The sequence below is a fragment of the Geotrypetes seraphini genome, chromosome 2, assembly GCF_902459505.1.
Source record: "Geotrypetes seraphini chromosome 2, aGeoSer1.1, whole genome shotgun sequence".
NCBI lineage: Eukaryota > Metazoa > Chordata > Amphibia > Gymnophiona > Dermophiidae > Geotrypetes > Geotrypetes seraphini.
Genome location: NC_047085.1, coordinates 48,942,751 through 48,963,721, shown reverse-complemented (window position 1 = coordinate 48,963,721; position 20,971 = coordinate 48,942,751).

Sequence of the window (20,971 nt, the reverse complement as noted above, 5' to 3'; positions counted from 1 at the left end):
TGCATCTAATTTGCCTTTGAATCCCAGCACAGTGGATTCCTTGATAACCTCCTTTGGGAGAGCATTCCAGGCGTCTACCACTCGCTGCGTAAAACAGAACTTCCCGACATTTGTCCTGGACTTGTCCCCCCTTAGCTTCAAACCATGTCCTCTTGTCCGTGTCGCGTTGGACAATGTAAATAATTTATTTTCCTGCTCTATTTTATCGATGCCTTTCAGCATTTTGAACGTCTCGATCATTTAAATACTAATAAATTCATGTAAGCCATCCTGAGCTCCTTTGGGAGAGTGATATAGAAAATTGAATAAATAAATACACATGAGGTGAGTCTCTTTCAGTTTTAACTCTCAAGTGGGAGGGCATAGAATGAGGTTAAGAGGTGATAGGCTCAGGAGTAATCTGAGGAAATACTCTTTTACAGAATGGTTGGTAGATGCGTAGTGTCCCAGTGGAGGTGGCGGAGAAGAGGACTGTCTAAATCAGACATGGGCAACTCCGGTCCTCGAGGGACGGAATCCAATCGGGTTTTCAGGATTTCCCCAATGAATATGCATGAGATCTATTTGCATGCACTGCTTTCAATGCATATTCATTGGGGAAATCCTGAAAACCCGATTGGATTCTGGCCCTCGAGGACCAGAGTTGCCCATGTCTGTTCTAAATTCAAGAAAGTGTAAGACAGGCACGTGGGATCTCTTAAAGCAGTGATGTCAAAGTCCCTCCTCGAGGGCCGCAATCCAGTCGGGTTTTCAGGATTTCCCCAATGAATATGCATGATATCTATTTGCATGCACTGCTTTCTTTGTATGCTAATAGATCTCATGCATATTCATTGGGGAAATCCTGAAAACCTGACTGGATTCTGGCCTTCGAGGAGGGACTTTGAGATCCCTGTCTTAAGGAGAGGAGGAGATGGTGGATGCAGCTGAAGGGCAGACTGAATGGGCTTTATCTAACATGTTTCTCTGTTTTTATTTCAGCCCACGTGCCAGCAAGAGAGTATTGTATATAATGAACAATCTGGAGCAGTGTAACATGCATGCATATTTATGCGTGTAAGGCTTTGGAATTTTTGAAACATATATGCACAACATCTCCTGGCCTTTAAAGAGAGCCATGCTTTTTATCAAAGCAAAGAGCGTCTTCATTCTGAGCCATTTCCCTCTATCCCCTTCCAGATTTGTTATAAACGAAAATGTTAAGAGAACCAGCAGCAGTTTGCACTTCATGTCATGCACAGTCACGACACCAGCTGGAGGCACATCTGGCAACTGAAAAAAAAAAGCATAGCGGAGCCTAAATGAATGGTGGCATTGCTGAAGCAGGTTTTGCGTGGGGAGCAGCAGCTGGAGTTTATTTTAAAGGCGACTAGAAATGCAGTGTGCTTTGGATAACAAGCCTTTGAGAGCGTCGCCACATAACCTGAAAGCCAACATTAACCCTTTAATTGGCAGATGGTGAAACGGCTGCTTTTGACAACTTGACGCTGAACGAGAGCAACAGAGGCAAGCGACAGGCATTTGGAGATGCAGATTCCCCCTTAAGAGCCACAGAAAACACACGTTGCTTCTAAGCAACAATGCCAAATAAAGGGTTAATACTAGTACTGCAGTAACTACAAACCTCCTTATATTCCATATTTATTTATTTTTATTATTTATATAGCACTTATAACCTAAGTGGTTTACATTCGAGTACTCCAGCATTTTTCCGTATTTGTCCTGGCAGGCTCACACTCTTTCTAATGTACCTAAAGTCTATCACTATCTAGCAGAGATGTGTATTCATTGCCATGCTTTAAAAATTTAGGTAACATGTTAACCTAAAGATCAAATGATGTACTATCGATTTGCGTACGTTAAATATTTCTAATGCATGATTTTAAATGTACATTGAAACAAATGTCTGAACTGAAAAAAAAAATGCCTGATAATCGAAAAGTCCCAAAATTTTTAGAAAATGAATCAAAACTTTTTTTTACTTGTTCATTTCCTTTCTAGTATGGAGGGAGGTTATTTTTATTTATTTATTCAATTTTCTATACCTTTCTCCCAGGGGAGCTCAGAGCGGTTTACATGACTTTATTCAGGTACTCAAGCATTTTTCCCTGTCTGTCCCAGAGGGCTCACAATGTATCTAGTGTACCTGGGGCAATGGGGGGATTAAGTGACCTGCCCAGGGTCGCAAGAAGCAGCTTTACCCACTGTGCCACACACTTTCCACACTTCACCCCAAACCATTGAACTCACCAGCAGATCACTCTTGAATTCATTACCTCACCTTCCCTCTTGTCTTTCATCCTCTTCACAGCCCTAAAGTTTCAACCTCCCTCTCATTCAGCCACCACCACTTCCTTCTCTCCTTGCATCTAGCATTTGTCCTCTCCTTCCCCCTTCCATCCAGCTTCTGCTCTATCTCTCTCATGACATGTAGCCAGTATTTGTCTTATTTCTCTCCCCTTCTATCCAGTGTCTGCTTTCTCTCCCCTTCCATCCAGCCTCTGTCCCCTTTCTTCCCTCTTCCACCTGCATGTTTCTCATCCATGGTGCTGCCCCCCCACCCCCCACCTCTCCACTCACACCCCCCACCCCTCCACTCATCTATATCATTTTTCTCCCTGCCGGTGATATCAATCCCAATCTCGGCCCTTCTAATCCAAGTTCCAACCTATTCATGCAGGTTATACCACATCATCTCCAATCTCTTCTCAATTCCTCTTCTCTTCCAAAGGGCAAACGAGAAAGGGAGAGAAGAAGGGAATGCCCGCACTGTCTCCAACAAGCTCGTATACTGTCCTGATCTGAGGAAGGAGGTTTATGTCTCTGAAAGTTAGTAATTAGTCCAATAAAAAGATATCACCTTATTTCCAATGTCTATTCATTAATGTTCATTAACACAGGTACCATACTACTTTCTTCTCAACTAAAAATAAAATTATTTTTTCTACCTTTGATGTCTAGCCATTTACTATTGCTAAATCTTTTGCTCCCAATCTCTGATTTCAGCTTTTCTTGTCTTTTATTTTGCCAGAATTTCCTGTCCATTTGTTAATTTTCTCTTCATCTTTTTTTCTTTGAGATTTGATCAAGTTATTCTAATGCTTTGTCCAGATTTAGTGCTACTGTGGCTTTGTAAAAGGGGTCCTTAATTCTCTTACTATCTAGTTTTCAATTTCCTTCCTTTTTATTGTCTCTTTCCAGAACCCCAGCTCTCCTATTACACTTTCTTTTTCCCAGTTTCTCACTAACTCTAGCCTTTCTCTTTCTCCCTCCTGTCCAGCATCTGCCCTTTACTTCTCCCTCTTCCATTCTGCATCTTTTCTCTTTCTTGCCCTTCATCCAACCAGATTCTGCCTATTCTTGCTAATTCTTCTATCCAGCATCTGTTCTCTTTTTCTCCCTTCCTTCTCTCCTTGCATCTATCATTTGTCCTCTCCTTCCCCCTTCCATCCAGCTTCTGCTCTATCTCTCTCATGACATGTAGCCAGTATTTGTCTTATTTATCTCCCTTTCTATCCAGTGTCTGCTTTCTCTCCCCCTTCCATCCAACCTCTGCCCCCTTTCTTCCCTCTTCCATCTAGCATCTTCTCTCTCCCTCATGCAGTATTTGCCCTCTTTCTCTCACTCTATTCAAGTTCTGTCCTTTTTATCTCCTTTGTTCTATCATCTGCCTTCTTTCTTCCCCCTTTCCATCCAGCATCTGCCCTCTTTCCCTCTCCACCAATCCAGCATTTGCCCTTTCTCCCTACTTTTTTTTTAAATAAATTTTATTATTTTCCAATTTTAACAGTGTAATATAAATATATACATCTGAAACATATCAAACCATTACAAAGCACTTTTGAACTACAGAAATTAAAAGACATCATTACCCCCCAACTCTGTATAACTCAGAAATGTAAACATACATCAAATATAAATGCGGTATCCCCCTTCCCTTCCCCGGATGTGTATGGGAACGGAACCTAATTTAAAAGAGATAAGACATAAATATATAACTACATATTTTAAATAGATGCAACAAAAGCAACTAATGGGCCCCACACTAACTTAAATACCTTATTATTCCCCAAAAATTCTGCATTCATTTTTTCATATTTGTAACTAGAACACAAATTTGCCCACCAAAAGGGAAAATTTAAAGTATCCAAACTCTTCCAATTTCTTGTTATCATTTGGATGGCTATCCCTGTTATTATCATGAAAAACCTGGCTTTATACCAGTCAAATGGGAGTTAAACATACAATAAGGTACCACATATAACCATCTCATAACAATGGAATTGCAGAATCAAGTATTACATTGATTTGTCCCCATATCGATTTCCAGAAGCTGAGTATCAGAGGACAAAAAAACAGCAAATGATCTAATGTCCCAATATCTGTATGACAATGCCAGCATCTATTAGATCTGGAACTATCTAATTTTTGTAAACGCACAGGGGTCCAAAAGCTTCTATGTAACAGAGAAAAACAGGTTTGTCTCATAGACGCTGACATTGTACATTTCATCCTCCAATCCAAATTCGTGGCCATTGAGCTGCAGAAATATGCTGCTTGATCTCAATTCTCCAAATGTCTTTAAGACTCGTCTTTGGTTTTTTATTAAATAAGTCAGATATTAATTTATACCACCGGGAGGACTGATGCCCCAGGGAATCTGTCTGAAAACATAGGATCTGCAGGCTATAGTAATTTTTGAAATTTCTCCATTCAGGGAACCCTTTCTGAATGGCTTGCTTCAATTGCAACCATTTATAAATTTGAGTCTTAGAAATACCAAAGGACTGTTGCAATTGTGAAAACTCAAGCAATTTGCCATGAGATATTGCAATCTCCCTGCTTCTATTATTTGCCCTCTTTTTCCCCCTTTCATCCAGCATGTGTCCTCTTTCTCCCCACTTCCACCTAAATATGCTCCTTTTCTCTCTTCCCCTTCTAGTCATTGTGTGCCTTTTCACTCCCCCTCCAGCATCTGACCCCTTCTATTCAGCGTCTATACTCTCTCTCATCTTCTATCCAATATCTTCCCTCTGCTCCCTCTCCTCCCTGTCCTGCCTGCTCTCTGCTGCTCCTTCCGATCAGCGTTTGCTCCCCTCAGTCCCCAACCATGCCTTCCTGCTGCTGGTTCTTAATATTGTCCCTTTTTATACTTTAATAAAAATAATTTAAATTTAAAATCATAAGTATTTGAGGCTTGTGCAAATGAAGACAGAGTCTCTGGGGGCAGGGCAGGGATGGGGACAGAGCCTGCAGGGACGAGGGCAGGGACAAACTTTGTCCGTGTGTCATTCTCTAACTCGGGGGTAGCGAACTCCGGTCCTCGAGAGCCGTATTCCAGTTGGGTTTTCAGGATTTCCCCAATGAATATGCATTGAAAGCAGTGCATACAAATAGATCTCATGCATATTCATTGGGGAAATCCTGAAAACCCAACTGGAATACGGCTCTCGAGGACCGGAGTTCCCCACCCCTGCTCTAACTGGAACTATGATTGAGAATTGGGATTTAAATACTCTCTTTGTAAATAGTTTGAAAACTGCAACTCAGTTCAAGTTTATCAATCTTTCATCAGTCTCAGCTTGATTCATTTCCTAATTAAATAAAAGACTGTGTGAAGTGATTGACTCCCCAGGGAACATTATTCTTTGGCCTACTGGAATAAATCCAGGTCCAGCCTGCACCCAGATTGAAAAAAAAAAATGAACTTTGTTTTGTATACTCAAGTCATGAGTACCTAGAAACATAGAAAGATGACGGCAGAAAAGGGCTATAAGCCCATCAAGTCTGCCCACTCTACTGACCCACCCCAATAAGTCTAGATTCTAGTGACTCGTCCTACGTAGGGATCCCACGTAAAAGTCCCATTTACTCTTAAAGTCGAGCACGCTGGTGGCCTCGACCACCTGCACCGGAAGCTTATTCCAGTGGTCTACCACCCTCTCCGTGAAAAAATACTTCCTGGTGTCACTACTAAATTTCCCCCCTCTAAGTTTAAGCGGATGCCCTCTTGTGGTCGAGGGTCCTTTGGGGAAGAGGATGTCATCTTCCACCTCGACACATCCTGTGATGAATTTAAACGTCTCAATCATGTCCCCCCTCTCCCTTCGTTCCTCTAGAGCAGGGGTGCCCAACGCGTCGATCGCGATCGACCAGTAGCTCAGGAAGGCAACTCGAGTCGATCGCACTCGTGTTGCCGTCCTGATCTACGGGCCGATCAGCCTTCCTCTCCAGTGTTCTCCCTAGGGCCTTTTAGCTGGGCGGTCCGCCCAGCTGTCATCTGCCGCCGCTGAACATTAACCCCCCCCCCAAAAAAAAAAAACCGGCTTGGAGATTTCAGCCCGTAGCGAACTTATGCTCCGGGCTCTAACGTGTGCGTGCAGGCTTCTCTTCTCTTCCCTCCGAAACCGGAAGTTATGTCCGGGGAGAGGGGGGGAGAAGGGAAGCCTGCACGCACATGTTGAGAGCCCTGAAGCAAGCGTTCGCTACGGGCTAATGCGGGAGACAGGTTAGTGAAGCATTTGTTCTTCTTCCTGCCGGGTCCTGCCTACTTTCTGTTTCCGCGAAGGCAGGACCCGGCAGCATTTCCCCCAATAGGTCGATCGCGATCTTGGGCTGATCAGCCTTCCTCTTCCCAATGGCAGAATTGACATCGGGGAGAGGAATGCTGGTTGGCCGAAGCAGGGAGAGCTTGGGGCCTGATATTGGTGGCGTTTGGGTCCTGGTCCCCGATGGCAATGGCAGTGGCAGTGGCTTGGGGGAGGGCAGGGAGAAAGAAAGAAAAAGGGCAGGCAGGGAGACAGAAGGAAAGAAGAGAAACAGAAAAAAAAGAAAGGGAGGCAGAGAGAAAGAAAGGGCAGGGAAGAGGAAGGAAAAGTTGGGGGGAAGGAATAAGGTCTGGAGGAGAAGAAGCATACAGGCTAAAAGAAGGGAAGAAAGATTGTATGCACAGTCAGAAGAAGAAAGTGCAACCAGAGACTCATGAAATCACCAGACAAGGTAGGGAAAATGATTTTATTTTAAATTTAGTGATCAAAATGTGTCTGAATTTATATCTGCTGTCTATATTTTACACTAAGGTCCCCTTTTACTAAACCGCAATAGAGGTTTTTAGCGCAGGGAGCCTATGAGTGTCGAGAGCAGCGCTGGGCATTCAGCGCAGCTCCCTGCGCTTAAAAACTGCTATCGTGGTTTAGTAAAAAGGGAGGGGGTATATTTGTCTATTTTTGTATGGTTGTTACTGAGGTGATAGTGCTTAGAGTCATCTGCTTTGACCTCTTTGAAAAACCCTGGAATAGGAATGATGATTAACATTTTCTATGCATACAGTGTGCTTTGTGTTTTTTTTTAATTTTATTGTTGGTAGATCATTTTGACTTGGTCATTTAAAAAGTAGCTCGCAAGCCCAAAAAGTGTGGGCACCCCTGCTCTAGAGTGTAGAGCCGCAGTCTGCTCAGTCTCTCTTCGTACGAGAGACCCTTGAACCCCAAGATCATCCTAGTGGCCATCCGCTGAACCGACTCGACTCTAAGCACGTCTTTACGGTAATGTGGCCTCCAGAATTGCACACAGTATTCCAGATGAGGTCTCACCATGGTTCTGTACAGCGGCATTATGACTTCTGGTTTCCGACTGACGAAACTTCTATTGATACATCCCATCATTTGCCTTGCCTTGGATGTGGCCTTCTCCACCTGTTTGGCAGCCTTCATGTCTGCACTGATGATTACTCCCAAATCTCGTTCTACTGAGGACCTAGCTAATGTTACTCCATTTAAGGTGTAAGTTCTGCACGGATTTCTGCTACCGAGGTGCATGACCTTACATTTCATAGCATTGAAGCCTAGCTGCCATGTCGAGGACCAGTTTTCCAACGTACGAAGGTCCTGTGTCATACTATCCTGTAAAAAGCTTCCACTTACTATGTTGCACAGTTTTGCGTCATCGGCGAATAATGTTACTTTACCCTGTAGTCCTCGTGTCAAGTCCCTTATGAATATGTTAAAAAAGAGAGGGACCCAGGACCGAGCCCTGCGGCACTCCGCTGGTCACTTCCGATGTTTCAGAGAGGGTACCGTTGACCACCACCCTCTGAAGTCTACCACTCAGCCAATCATTGACCCATGCAGTTATCGTCTCACCCAACCCCATTGATTTCATCCCGAAGAGCTAGCTGGTGTCCATAAGAGTGAGTGAGACCAGGTTTACACTTTGACTACTGTACTGAAGAAAGTAACTGCAATTTGTTTGAAACAGCTCGGTCAGATATCTGAGGCCTGGTGTTTCCTGTCTATAAACCCAGTAAACCAATAACATTTAAAAATTTAATGGGGAAATTTAAACTATTGAGCTTCAACGTGTTTATCTATTTAGAGCAAGGCTGGGCCCATCCCTTATTTCTTTGTTCATTGCTGACAGCTTAATTACAGCATGTGTAAGTTCCACTAACCTAACAAAGGAAAACCAGACCGCGTATACAAGAGATTCTAATTTTATAGGCATTTTAAATGCCTACCTGATAAAGTAATAAACCTGCTAAGCGAATAAAACACTGCTTGCCAAATGGCAGCATATAATTACGGTCTATCCTACGGAAGGAATAAACTCACCGTGCCCCAATTATTCCACCACTATACATACTGAAATCACTTTTAAACAATTCCTCCGTAAGGAAATAAACCTGTTGTGGCAGAAAAATTTACAGTACACCAAGGCTACATGTTCAAAGAGTAATAACGCCAGCAGGGTCATGCCGGCAGTAACTCAGTAAGCAATTAAAGCAAATTAGAGACATTCCTTACAACATGCATTTTTTTTTCTCTGTTTATGGCACTAGAAATGTGTATTAGTTTTCCCTCAACATTCCTAATAAATAGATCAATGAAAAGGATAGCAGGAATGTTAATGAATATTGTTGGAAAATTTAGGAACTACCGAGAGAACAAGCCAGGCCTTCTGAGCATTTTACGTCCTTCCTTGCCTTGGTGGAATCAGTGAAGAATGTTTGCAGCTGAAGGGAGAGAAGAAAGGCATTATGGGAAATTCTGCTTGCAATTCAGCAAAAATAAAAATCTGAGGCAGGTTACTACAGAAAGAGCACCCACAGTAAATCTGTGTCAAATGGAAGAGCCTCGATTAAAGGAGGATCCAGTCTGATGTATCCTAATGAAAACAAGAAAACATATTGAATGTTTAGACAGAAAGTGGCAAATCAGAAGAAATATAAAGAGTAGTATTTAAAGCTGTGACCTTTACATTGAGTACAGAGGCAAGCATGAGGGTAAAGGATGTTGAGGAAAATGTGTGTTCTCACATTTTGCAGTTCTCACACAGCACAGGCAGATCCGGAAAAAGAACAGGCAGCAGCAGCAGCAGGACCATACATAGTTCATTCCCACAACTGCAAATGGCCACCACCTCCTTCAACAGGTGGCACAGGAAGGACTGGGGCTGGGACCAGGAGCGGGATGGGAGTGATGGTAGTGTCGAAAGTGATGATGGGAAAATCTGCATGTGGAGTGGGGACTGAAGGTAATGCTGGGTTTGGTAGAATGTTGCAGGAGTGAAGAGGAGTATTAAACTTGATGGTGGGAAGGGGGGGGGTTGGACTGAAGGCATGCTAGTACTGGGAAAATGTAGAGGGTAGTATTAAAGTCAATGCTGGCACTAGGAGAATATGGGGGTGGAGTATTGAAAGCACGTTGGGAGTGAAAGAATAGATGTTGAAAATGATGCTGGAGCCGGGGGAGGGGAGGGGTAAGAAGCAAGGGCATACTCAAGCTGCAGAGGGATGGATTATCAGGTAAGGTGAAGAAAAGCCAGGATAAATGACTCACCAGTTTGCATTTTAAAACTTTTACTCAGATGATTTCTTAAAAGTAGCTGTTCTTGAATCAATTTTTTATGCTGATTCTAGAAATGACTTCCATTTTTGCCTATCACATCAGGTTTTTACACAAAATAAGAAGTTAAGCACAAATGTATTCAAACACCATTTCACACGAGGTCAATTTTTATAAGAAACACATTTTTAAAAAATACTGTAAAGAACTGCGTGTAGACATTTTAGTACCTGCAGTCACAATAGAGAAATAAAATGAGAACAGCACTGGTAATGCAAGTGTCTGAGATAAACAACACTTCCAAGGTCACACAATAACAACTAGTAGCAAAAGTTGTGCCAGCCTAAAAGCTTACAGGTCTGTATTGAGAAATTTCCCTCCAACAACACTCATTACCTACTGGCACAGCAATAGATCTTTGAAGTAAAATTGTGAAAAAAAAACAAAAAAAAAACTGTACGTGATGAAGAAAACTAAGAACAGTTCTGGAATCATAGAAACATAGAAAATGACGGCAGAAAAGGGCCACAGCCCATCAAGTCTGCCCGCCCTAATGACCCACCCTCATAACTTTATCCCGCTAGAGATCCCACATGCGTATCCCATTTTTTCTTAAAGTCTGGCACGCTGCTGGCCTTAATCACCTGCAGTGGAAGTTCATTCCAATGATCGCCCACCCTTTCGGTGAAGAAATACTTCCTGGTATCGCCATGAAATTGCCCGCCCCTGATTTTCAGCGGATGCCCTCTTGTGGTCGAGGGTCGAAGAATCAGCATTAAAAAATGAGGTAATATCACATATTAGTTTTCAGTCATCCAAAATCATGCAGACTAGTGATTGGAGAAGGAAGTTGATAGGTGGGGAGAAGGGGAGAAGGCAATATGGGAGAGTTGCAAGTGCGATGAATATGGAGGAAGTGAAGAAAGAAACAAAAGGGCAGAGACTTGAGTCATAGGAAGGTTAGGAGAGGAGGGACTCGGACTTAGGTAGAGGCCCTAGGTTGGCTGGGTATTAGCAGTGTAAGTGCTTGGGGTAGAACTGAATAAGGTTTCAATGTTGGCTTAGGGTGGTAACATGAGGATTAGATGGATTAAGTATGCATGGTGACTAGGTGAAGGATGTGAGTAGGACTGACTGTAGAAATATGGGAAAGGGAAACCATTTGAAGGACCTGGATGGACATAAAATAATTGAAAGCGCTAGAGAAAAAGAACAGGGACAAGTCTTTGAAGGAGAGAAAGAGTAGAAATGGGGAAGGTAAAAAAGGAGAATGGAAACCTGGATAAGGGGGTAAGACATAAGAAAAGAACTGGAGAATGAATGATTGACAAGGTAGGGGTTAGAGTTGGTGAGGGGATGAGAGGTAGAAAGTAGATGAAGCTGAGGAGAGAATAAATACAGAGGGTGGAAATAAAGAACTAGGAAGTGTGTGAAAGATGGGAATAGGAGGAATGGGGAAGAAATAAGATAGAGATGGGAAATGGTAATGGGAGGAATAGAGAAATAAGAATAATAACCAAAGACTAAAAGGAGACTGCAGATTTGAGAGGCCACTGCCCTTCCTCCCTCTTCCCCCTTCTCCCATCAGCTGTCTGCTAAACCACTGAACACAAAGCAAAGATCTGTGATAAACATATCCCAAAGCTAACATATTCCGGTTAATATATTTAAAATAAAACACTTTTTCTATCTTTGTTGTCTGGACATTTTATTTTTCCATCATGTTGGGCCCATTTTTTCACTTCTGCTTTCCTGTGTCTTCTGATAATTCTCTTTCTAATAGTTGACTTTTCTACTCTCTCCTGTCTAATCTAATATTTCTAATCTAATATTTGTGTATCGCGCACACCTAAACAGGCCTAGGCGACTTGAGGAAGGAAGGGAAGTAGGGGAGGGGGGAGGAAGGAGCGGAAGGGGGACAGAAATGAAAAAACAAGATGAATTAAGTAAAGGACAGGTGCTGTTTTGTTTCATTCCTGTCTTAGATATATTTATCTTTCCTTTTTAGCTCTTTCCATCCTTTTTTCTCTTCTGCGTCTCCAGCCACTCAAATTTCACCCTTCTTTTTACTTTTCAGCTACCTACCAACTTTCCATCTCCATTTCTCATGCTCTAGCTCTCCCATTTCCTGTCTCACTCCTTTCCCAGCCTCTAGTTTCCTTCTATCTACTCCCCTTTACCACATTTCTACCACTGTACTCACTTCTCTCTCATTGTTTCATTCATCTTTTTATCATCCCCCTTTTGACCTCTTCCACATGGCGCCATTATTTCCAAAATCTCCCTCTCTCTCTCTACTTTTATCAGCCTATATCTCTGTCCCTTTCTCCCCATCCCCTAGTATCTTCTTATCCCACCTCTCTTCCTTCCTGCTCTCCCATGGGTCCATCTCTTCTTCTTCTCTCTCCCCCTCCCTCCGTAGTTCAACATTTCTCCCTTTCTTTTCTGTTCTTCCCTCCCCCTTAATGTTGAATAAGATGGAAGGAATAAAAGAGATTCTACCTGTCTCTCTCTTCCACCCCCAGACCTAATATTTCTCCCTCCTGCCCTTCCATGCCAATGCACAACTTTTCTCCCCTTCTCTTCCCAACTGACCTCCTATCTCTCTCCCTCCTTCCCTTGTCCACCATCTCCCTCTTTCTCTTCCCAACTATCCTCCCCTCCCCTCCTCTCCTATATCTTTCCCTCCCTCCCCCAGGTCTACCATCTCTTCCTTTCTCTTCCCAACAGTCCTTCCTTCAAGTGGCTCTTTCTCCCTCCATCCACACCACGCTGCGTCCAATTTCTCTCCTTTTCTCTTGTCTCCCTAAAGACCTTTGCCCACCATCTTTCTAAATCTCCTGTTTCTAGGCCCCGCAAGTTCTTCCCCTTCATGCCACCGCCACCACCCCAGTCTGGAACTTCTTTAAATCCCTCCCCCGGTCTACAAAAAAAAAAAAAAAAGCTAGCTGGTACAGAGGACTTCCTTGGCCAGCAAGCTTTGTCTTTCGGCACCAGTCCGATGTCACCCTGTCTTCCTCATCCCACTGACAAAGGGCTCCCCGCGGCCTCCTCCATGTGTTCCTTCTACCATGCTTTGCCCCCCAATGATGCAACTTCTAATTTCCTCTCAGACTTGGACCGCGGTAAAAAGAAAGCACAGAGAAATCCATGGGCAGCTGTTCAGTCAGTTTGTCTGCAGGATGGAGAAGACAGGGTGATGGTGGGCCAACGCCAAAAGAAAAGGCATGCCGACCCACAGGAGACCACCCCTGCTCCCATCCCCCTGTGTAGCACCTCCAGACCCGATTGACCCCCCCCCCCTTCCCTGCCCCCGGTGAGATTTTGCTGTGGCCTGCTCCACCAGGGCTTCTGTCTGCCACATCATCAGTGACACGGCAGGGGGAATGCTCTGGTGGGCTACAAGAAATAGAGTGTTCTTGTTGGCAGCCTTAACTCACTGCTTTGCTGGTGTCAGGCCTTCCTTCCACTTCTGCTTTTAATTAAAAGCTAAGTACCCTTGAAATATGCTAGAAGGATTGTTAAATAAAATTTAAAAGTAAAGTTTGTTAGTAAAAATTGATAGTGGCTCCAGTGAGTAGGTAGTACATAAAGCTAGGGCAGTGAAAACTTTTGAGCCCAGGTGGTTCTTCTGAAGAGCTGGGGATTATATATTGGAGGTGAGGAGTTTGAGATATATACTGAGTTTGGTATATATTTTGGTGAGAGTTTGATCAGAATTTGAATAGCACCTTTTTAATATGTTGACTTGTAAGAGTGAAAACATTCTAGTTCTGCTCTGCATCTGTTGATAGGAGAGTATTGAACTATGTATTTGCCAGCAAACTAATAATTGCCTGAGTATTTCTCCCCCCCAAAAAAAAATATATATACATAGTTCATAGTTTATTAAAATTTTGATTAAATGCAAATCATAAAATTTGAAGCGTTGTACAGTTAAATAAATATATAAAAAGGAGAACCAACTCCAAATTACAAACGGGCCATAACGAGGACTTTATATACTAGACATAGGGAAGGCTTGCAAACAAGAGGGGAGGAGGGAGAAGAAAAGAAGACAAGGAGGGAGGGGGGAAGGGGTAATGGTAAAAGGCGTAAAAATAGGAGAAAGGAAGGATCTATATTTATGGGCTGGTTTAGGGGAAGGGTGAAGATAATTCAGCTGCCCGAATGACAGTCCAAAACTAAACAGGAAGGAGTGGTTACAGCTACAGCCTCAGCACCCTGAGGTTGTGGGTTTAAATCCCATTCTGCTGCTTTTTGTTTGTTTATTTATCTCCCCCCTTATCCAGGGTGAGTTATACACTTACATACAAAATATAAAATTACATATAACATACAGGTCGCATCAACCACAAACATCACTATAACCATAAAACAGTCCAGACCATAGAATAAATCAGTGACCAGCACCCTGCATTCAACAGTCTTCGCTCTTCCTCAATTAACCAATCTCAGACCCTGTATTTCATCTGACAGAACAGGTGTCTTTTGAGTAATTTCTTAAAATTCTGTACATTCTGCTGCTGGAGAATATACTCAGGGAGGTTATTCCATTCTCTGGGAAACACTATCCCTGGATGACGACAGCCTCAGATCTCTCACAGATGGAATCAGCAGATCAAAATGGTCAGTAGACCGAAGCAATCGAGGCGAAATACGTGGCAAGATACTCTGGATCAGGTGTTTAGGAGCCATCTTCCGTAGGCACATGAAAACATTTACCAGTAGCTTGTGACCCACAACCAGTAGTGTGACCCTGGGCAAGTCACACAAACTATTGCATGGTTTTAAATGTTGACAATTTAATTTTATTTCATTTGTATTGACTCAAGATTTTCTTCATAAAGTTGCATCCCACTTGGTTCATGTCCTTTGAGTAATACATGCCTCGGTGTCATTCCTCATATCTTCCTAGTATTGATCACATTTTTTTTTTTTACTTGCTTCACATCACACGTCACCAGCACCACAAGGTTTTTACCTATATGGTTCCTTGTTCATTTTATCTCCACTATGCTTTCACTTTTATGGCTCACAACCCTTTTTCTTCAGCACATACCACTGGATACACATTAGCATTCCATTGAGTAATCTCACATGTACCGTTTCGCATCCTATCACCATGTACCATTGCACAAATACTTTTACCTGTTTGTGCCCATCACACCCCACATGCACACTCATTGGCACATCATTTGGCTATTACACATGAACAATTTATTCTTTTCATATAGGACCCCTGAGGAAGAAGTTTTTCAAAACACGGACTGTGTCGGGTCCATGTTTTTTTGTTTTTTTTTAACTTTAGTGAACCAATTGTTGGGCTTCAATGTTTTTATTGATCTCAGTAAAGTCCTAACATCTTGTAAACGCTTCAGCAGTTCTTTTTTGGTTTATCTTTGATCATCACTGCAGTTCGGTTGGATTTTTGTTTGTTTTCGTTCATGGGCAAATCACTCAATCTTCCATTGGCCCAGGTACATTAAATAGATCATGAGCCCACCAGGACAGACAGGGAAAAATGCTTGAGTACCTGATTGTAAACCACTTCGATAACTTTGATAGGCGGTATATAAATACCTTAAATAAATAAATCAGATAGTGTTTGCATGGTCACTGCACTATCTATATGAATATTAGCACAGATTATAAGGATTAAGGGCCAGATTCTATAAACAGCACCTAACTCGGTAGGGACCTAGCAAAGTGGCACCGAACGAATGTCAATTAAAGGCGCCATTTTGTAAAATTGTGCCTAATGGAGCATAAATCGACTTAGGCACTGGTAGGCATCATAATGTTATGTGCCAGTATATTAAACCAGGGTTTTCTTGGCCTAATATATACCTGTGTCTAATATAGATGCCTGCCAGTACCAAAGTCAATCAACACCCAAATTCTGCCCCTAACCACGCCTACTTTCTGTGTAGGTGCCTTGGTGTAGACGCCTACCACAAGGTGGTAGGTGCCTACCACCCAATTCATCTTTTTAATTTGTTTTTGTAATTGATTTTTAATGGTGCTTTCAATTATCAGCACCAACCTGGGCAGAGCTCTGGATTCTGGGCCCAGAAATATCTAAGAAAAAGAACAATTTAAATTAAATCATTAATATATAGAGTGTATACGGTTGGGCAGACTGTCTTATATAAAAAACTATAGCATGGTTTCTAGCTCCAGCCGCAGCGGTAACAGTTCCAATGCTCATAGGAATTATATGAGCATCAGAGCTATTACCACCTGTGAGCTTGCCGATGCAGGGTTTTGCAACCAGGCCCCCGACCAATGCTCACCCAACGCCGAACTCGTCGTGCCTTCAAAAGATGTTGAAGGTCCTGCTGGTTCTCATCAAAATAGAAAAGATAAACGTCAGGAACAATAAAGATTTAACTGAACTTGTGTCCAACTTTATTTCCAGAGTAGCAACTGCTACACTTTTAGTCTTTAAATTTCAAACAAATACAAAGAAAATCCGGGCTTGCAAAACATAGCCCACACACCTTTCTGGCAGGTAAGTTTAGAATGATACTATTGTAGCCTTGCCCTCACAGTCTCACAGTCCCAAAAGGGCACAAAGTAATACGGCTACCGGAACACCCAGGGTTTCTGCTGGTTATTCCCAAGGTCTTTCAAACTCTGATGAATGTGTTGTCTAGGTCTGGCTTAACAGGCCTTCCCCAGCCAACCTAACAAACAGTTGGTGGGGGAGGGGAGTAGCTGAATCCACTTTAGCAAAAAAGCTTGCCAACAAAATTGGCCCCACAATCTCTCCCTGAGGATATTATGTGGATTCTCCCCACTACTTCCTTTTCCATATATTCATTCACCAAAATAGGCAAAAAAAAAAAAAACAAAAGGAGAAAATGTACAAAAATTCAACACTTTCCTCTCTGTCACCAGCCTAAGGTACAGCTGCAGCGGTTAGCTCAGCACTGCTCATGCTGTCAGCACTTGACTGGTGCTTCCAAACAAACTTAGAGAAAACAAGATTCCAAAAGCCAACAATCAAAAAGGTAATTCAACTTAGCTTTGGTCCATCTGTGTTTCATCTGGTTCTTGTGTAGTATCCATAGATTCCACGGCTTCCTGGCAAGCTGTCTGGTTCACCCCAGGGACAGTGGATACCTCTGCCATTTCAATGTCCTTATTCAGTGGAAAGTCAGGAGCCCAGTCCCTCGAGACTGCTTCCTGGGCTGACCCAGGGAAGACTGATTTGTTCTTCCTAAGCACAGCCTCTAATGCTCTGAGTGTCCACGCCCTGACCTGAAAGGGGGAGGGCCAACCTGCTGCTTCTGCTGGCCTCTCAGTTTAGCCTTAATTGGCACCAGCAGGGTCTCATTAGTTGGTCTCTGACACTGACTCTTAGGCTGTCCTTTTGAATAAGTCCCCTCCCTCTGCACCAGGCTATTCTCCCACTCCTCTTCTACTCCCTGGGATTCTGTAGACTGATGTTTCCAAGGAAACTCCAACCCTGTTTGTCTATCAGAGTTCAACCAGCTGCAGTGATCAGCCCTTTTCAAGATAAGGGAAGGATTTGGAGGAGATTTAACTGTCACAAGCCTAGCCTTAAGGCTAGGGCTGTGACATACCAGGGCCAGTGCTAAAATCCACGCTACTGTTTTGTAAAAGGGAGGGGGGGGAGGAGTAAGTTAGGCACCTAGATTGATAGATGCCTTTTATAGAATCAGGGCCTAAGTCAAAAACTAGCACCAGCATTTAACTTAAGCCAGTGCCACTGTTTGCTGAAAATGTTTCCCTATCTGTTTGCCTCATTATGCAAGATTTGCCCAAAATAGGGTGCAAAACCAAAAGCTGGCTTAAGCAAAGCGTCTAACAGTAGAAAGAGCATGTTCTGAAGTAATAATTACAATCTGAATGTATTTTTGCGTGATGAGTTGTAAGAGGGTTAGCTCCATGATTGGAGAATACGGAGGTTGTGATACAGAACCGGAGGTTCTGAGTTTAAATTGAGATTCTGACCAATCCTGTAGAGAAGCCAAACTTCACTCCCACAAAGAAGAATGATGCTATCAGTTATAATGATGGTTTTATGGGGTAGCTAAAACTGGCTGAGGTGGAAGGCTTTTTATGCATAGAAGGCTATATGGTGTTTTACAGTATATTGCTAATTTAAAAGTGGAGGAAAAATGGGGAATGATATACAGAAGTGTCACATTGGCTTGCCCTCTCCAATATCTAGCTTGCCCCCCTGCTGCCACCCCAAATATTTCTTTCTAGAGCTGCCTTTGCTGAGTGAGCTTCAGAGAAGAGAGAAACAGTGAAGCTTAAGAAAAGGTGTTGTTGGAGTTGAGTGTCTAAAGGAAAGGTATGGTACTGTGCAGGTCTTATCAACTCCCAGGTAGCTATCGAGCTCATTTTCAAGCCAGAAAAACATCCCAAAAATGGCATAAAGTGACATTTTTCTTACCAAAACGTTCAAGTTACCATTTTCAAAACTGACTTTCTGGATGTTTTACTAGTCTTTTTGTCTGCAATGCATCTAAATCTCAAGGAGGCATGTTATGGGCAGGATTTGGGCAGATATAGCACTTGGAGGTTATGCAGCGATAATCAAACTTTTTACAAAATGGTTCAGGGCACAATTTGGACCATTGAGGCCAGGCCTGTTTTAAAAATGAATAGGGGCCTAAAAGGTACCCAAACTTACCAGATGACCACTGAATGGATTAAGGCATGGTTTCCCTACACTCCCCGAGTGCCAATACACCACTGGACCACCAGGATTTAAAAAAGTAATATTCGCTCCATAAGATGCATAAGACGGGGGGGGGGGGGGGGGGGGGGGGAAGTGTGTCTTATGGAGTGTAAAATACAGTAAGTGGTGCTCAAAATCCAAACCTCGTTCCACTCACTGGGTCAACCAGAATGAAACAAACAGTCTGCTCTCTTGAAATGAGTTGCTTGATCCGCATTAAGCGATATAAAGCACTTAGCTTGAATAGTCTCGGGCTGCTCAAACTTTCTTTACTGGCTGTGCCTCAGCGGTAAAAAGTCTCTTTTTCATGTTCTTCCAAAAGTGATCATAAAATATATTCCAGCACAATCTGGCAATTCTAACATTTCAATTTAAAGTGAAACAAAAGCTCCTTCATTAAGCACCGCTGAACCCTGTTACCTCACAGACACGGTCAATAAAGAATAATGTCTCAATTGCTAGATGCACTAAAGTCAGTGATCGTCACTACACCTGTTCACAGCTTTAGCGACGATTGCTTTTACTGACCCAATTCACAAAATGGCTCACCACGTGTTTTTCACCCATTTTCTGATCCGGCCATACAAATTAGCTAAAACCCCGTGCAAAATAGCCAAGCAATTGTAAAAAAACAGACAGGTTTCTAGACCCCTTCCACCCCCCCTCCCCCCCAAAGCTGTGAAAGAAACAGTACATTCCAGCCTGTATTACAACTTCAGATGACCACATTTCAGCAGAGCAAAGACATAACATAGCATAACATAAAATCCATTTCTAGACCGCATTACCTTTAAGTTCTATGCGATTTAAAAAAGATTAGCTAGGAATACACTATTGATAAAAGTTAGGAACTAGGAACCCAAGAACTTTGAAAATAAGTTGTCTCTTAAAATGTAAATATGAAACAGATGTCAATAGTAAAGGTTTAAAGTCCTCGTCCCAAATTGCAGCCTGGCATGAGAGCAATCGATCGTGAGGTAGGGGGAGGTTGGCGGGGGTGGGGTTTACTGCAGTGAACATTACTTTAAAAAGTTCCAGGTACAGATCTCACCATTACCTGCTTATATTATATGGTGAGCCCTCCAAAACCCACCCAAAACCTACTGTACTTACATAGCTATATACAGGTCGATAAGTTTTGTGTGGGCTTTGGAGGGCTCACCATATAATGCAGGGATCTCAAAGTCCCTCCTTGAGGACCGCAATCCAGTCGGGTTTTCAGGATTTCCCCAATGAATATGCATTGAAAGCAGTGCATGCACATAGATCTCATGCATATTCATTGAGGAAATCCTGAAAACCCGACTGGATTGCGGCCCTCAAGGAGGGACTTTGAGACCCCTGATATAATGCATATAAGCAGGTTATGTGAGATCTGTATCAGGGACTTTTTAAAGTGACATTCACTGCAGTATTCCTTAGAGTGCCCCTTTGCTCTGCTCAGATGTCTGTCTAGCCAGTTTGCCAAGAATACTGACTGCTTGCACGTCCCAATGGCTTTGATTTTGGGTTTTTTTTTTTGTCGTTTGGGCGTTTTCGTATTCGAACATGGCCAAACAAGATAGACACACTAAGGGCTCCTTTTACTAAGCTGCGCTGGCGGTTTTAGTGCACGCCCTAGACGCTAACGCCTCCATTGAGCCGGCGTTAGTTTTTGGCACATGGCGCGGGGTTAGCGCGCGCTAAAAACGCTAGCGTACTTTAGTAAAAGGAGCCCTAAGGGCCATTAAAAAGAAAAAAAGAAAGATAAACGTCTTGCAGTTTCAGAAATGGACCTTTTTTTCTACTGGATTTTTGGACATCTTTCCCAAAATGTCCAAACTCAGACTTAGGCATCCTATTGAAGAGGCACCTCCATGTGTATGAGGGAGAATGAAGGTGTGCCTGGGAATTTTAAGCTGTATAACAGATTTGTTGAAGCAAATTAAATAATATGGAATTTAAATCTGACAGGGTGAAATTTACAATTGCTTAGTTGAGGGATGTTATGTTTAAATTTCAAACTTATTTATAGCATACATTATTCTGTCGCTGGTGTAATAAGCTGATAAAGAACTTTAAGAAGACTCTGTCAGAATATTGATAGAACAGCTGTTTAAAGGAACTGAAAGAAAAGAATGTGGGTTTTGAATTTATTTAGTATAGTAAGTAATATACAGCTATCACAACCTAGTTAACAAATATTTTGAAAGAAAACTACCGTGTTTCCCCGAAAATAAGACCTATTTCAAATATAATCCCTAGCATGATTTTTAAAGATGCTCCTAATTCCCGCAGGGAGATCCCTCCGAATGAGTACAGCGTACAAAAAGATCCTACAGCCATTTCCTACCTCAGCTATGGAGCCTACTACCCATACAGTCGCTAGACTCACTAATGACCTTCCGCAGAACAGTAAAGACCTTCCTCT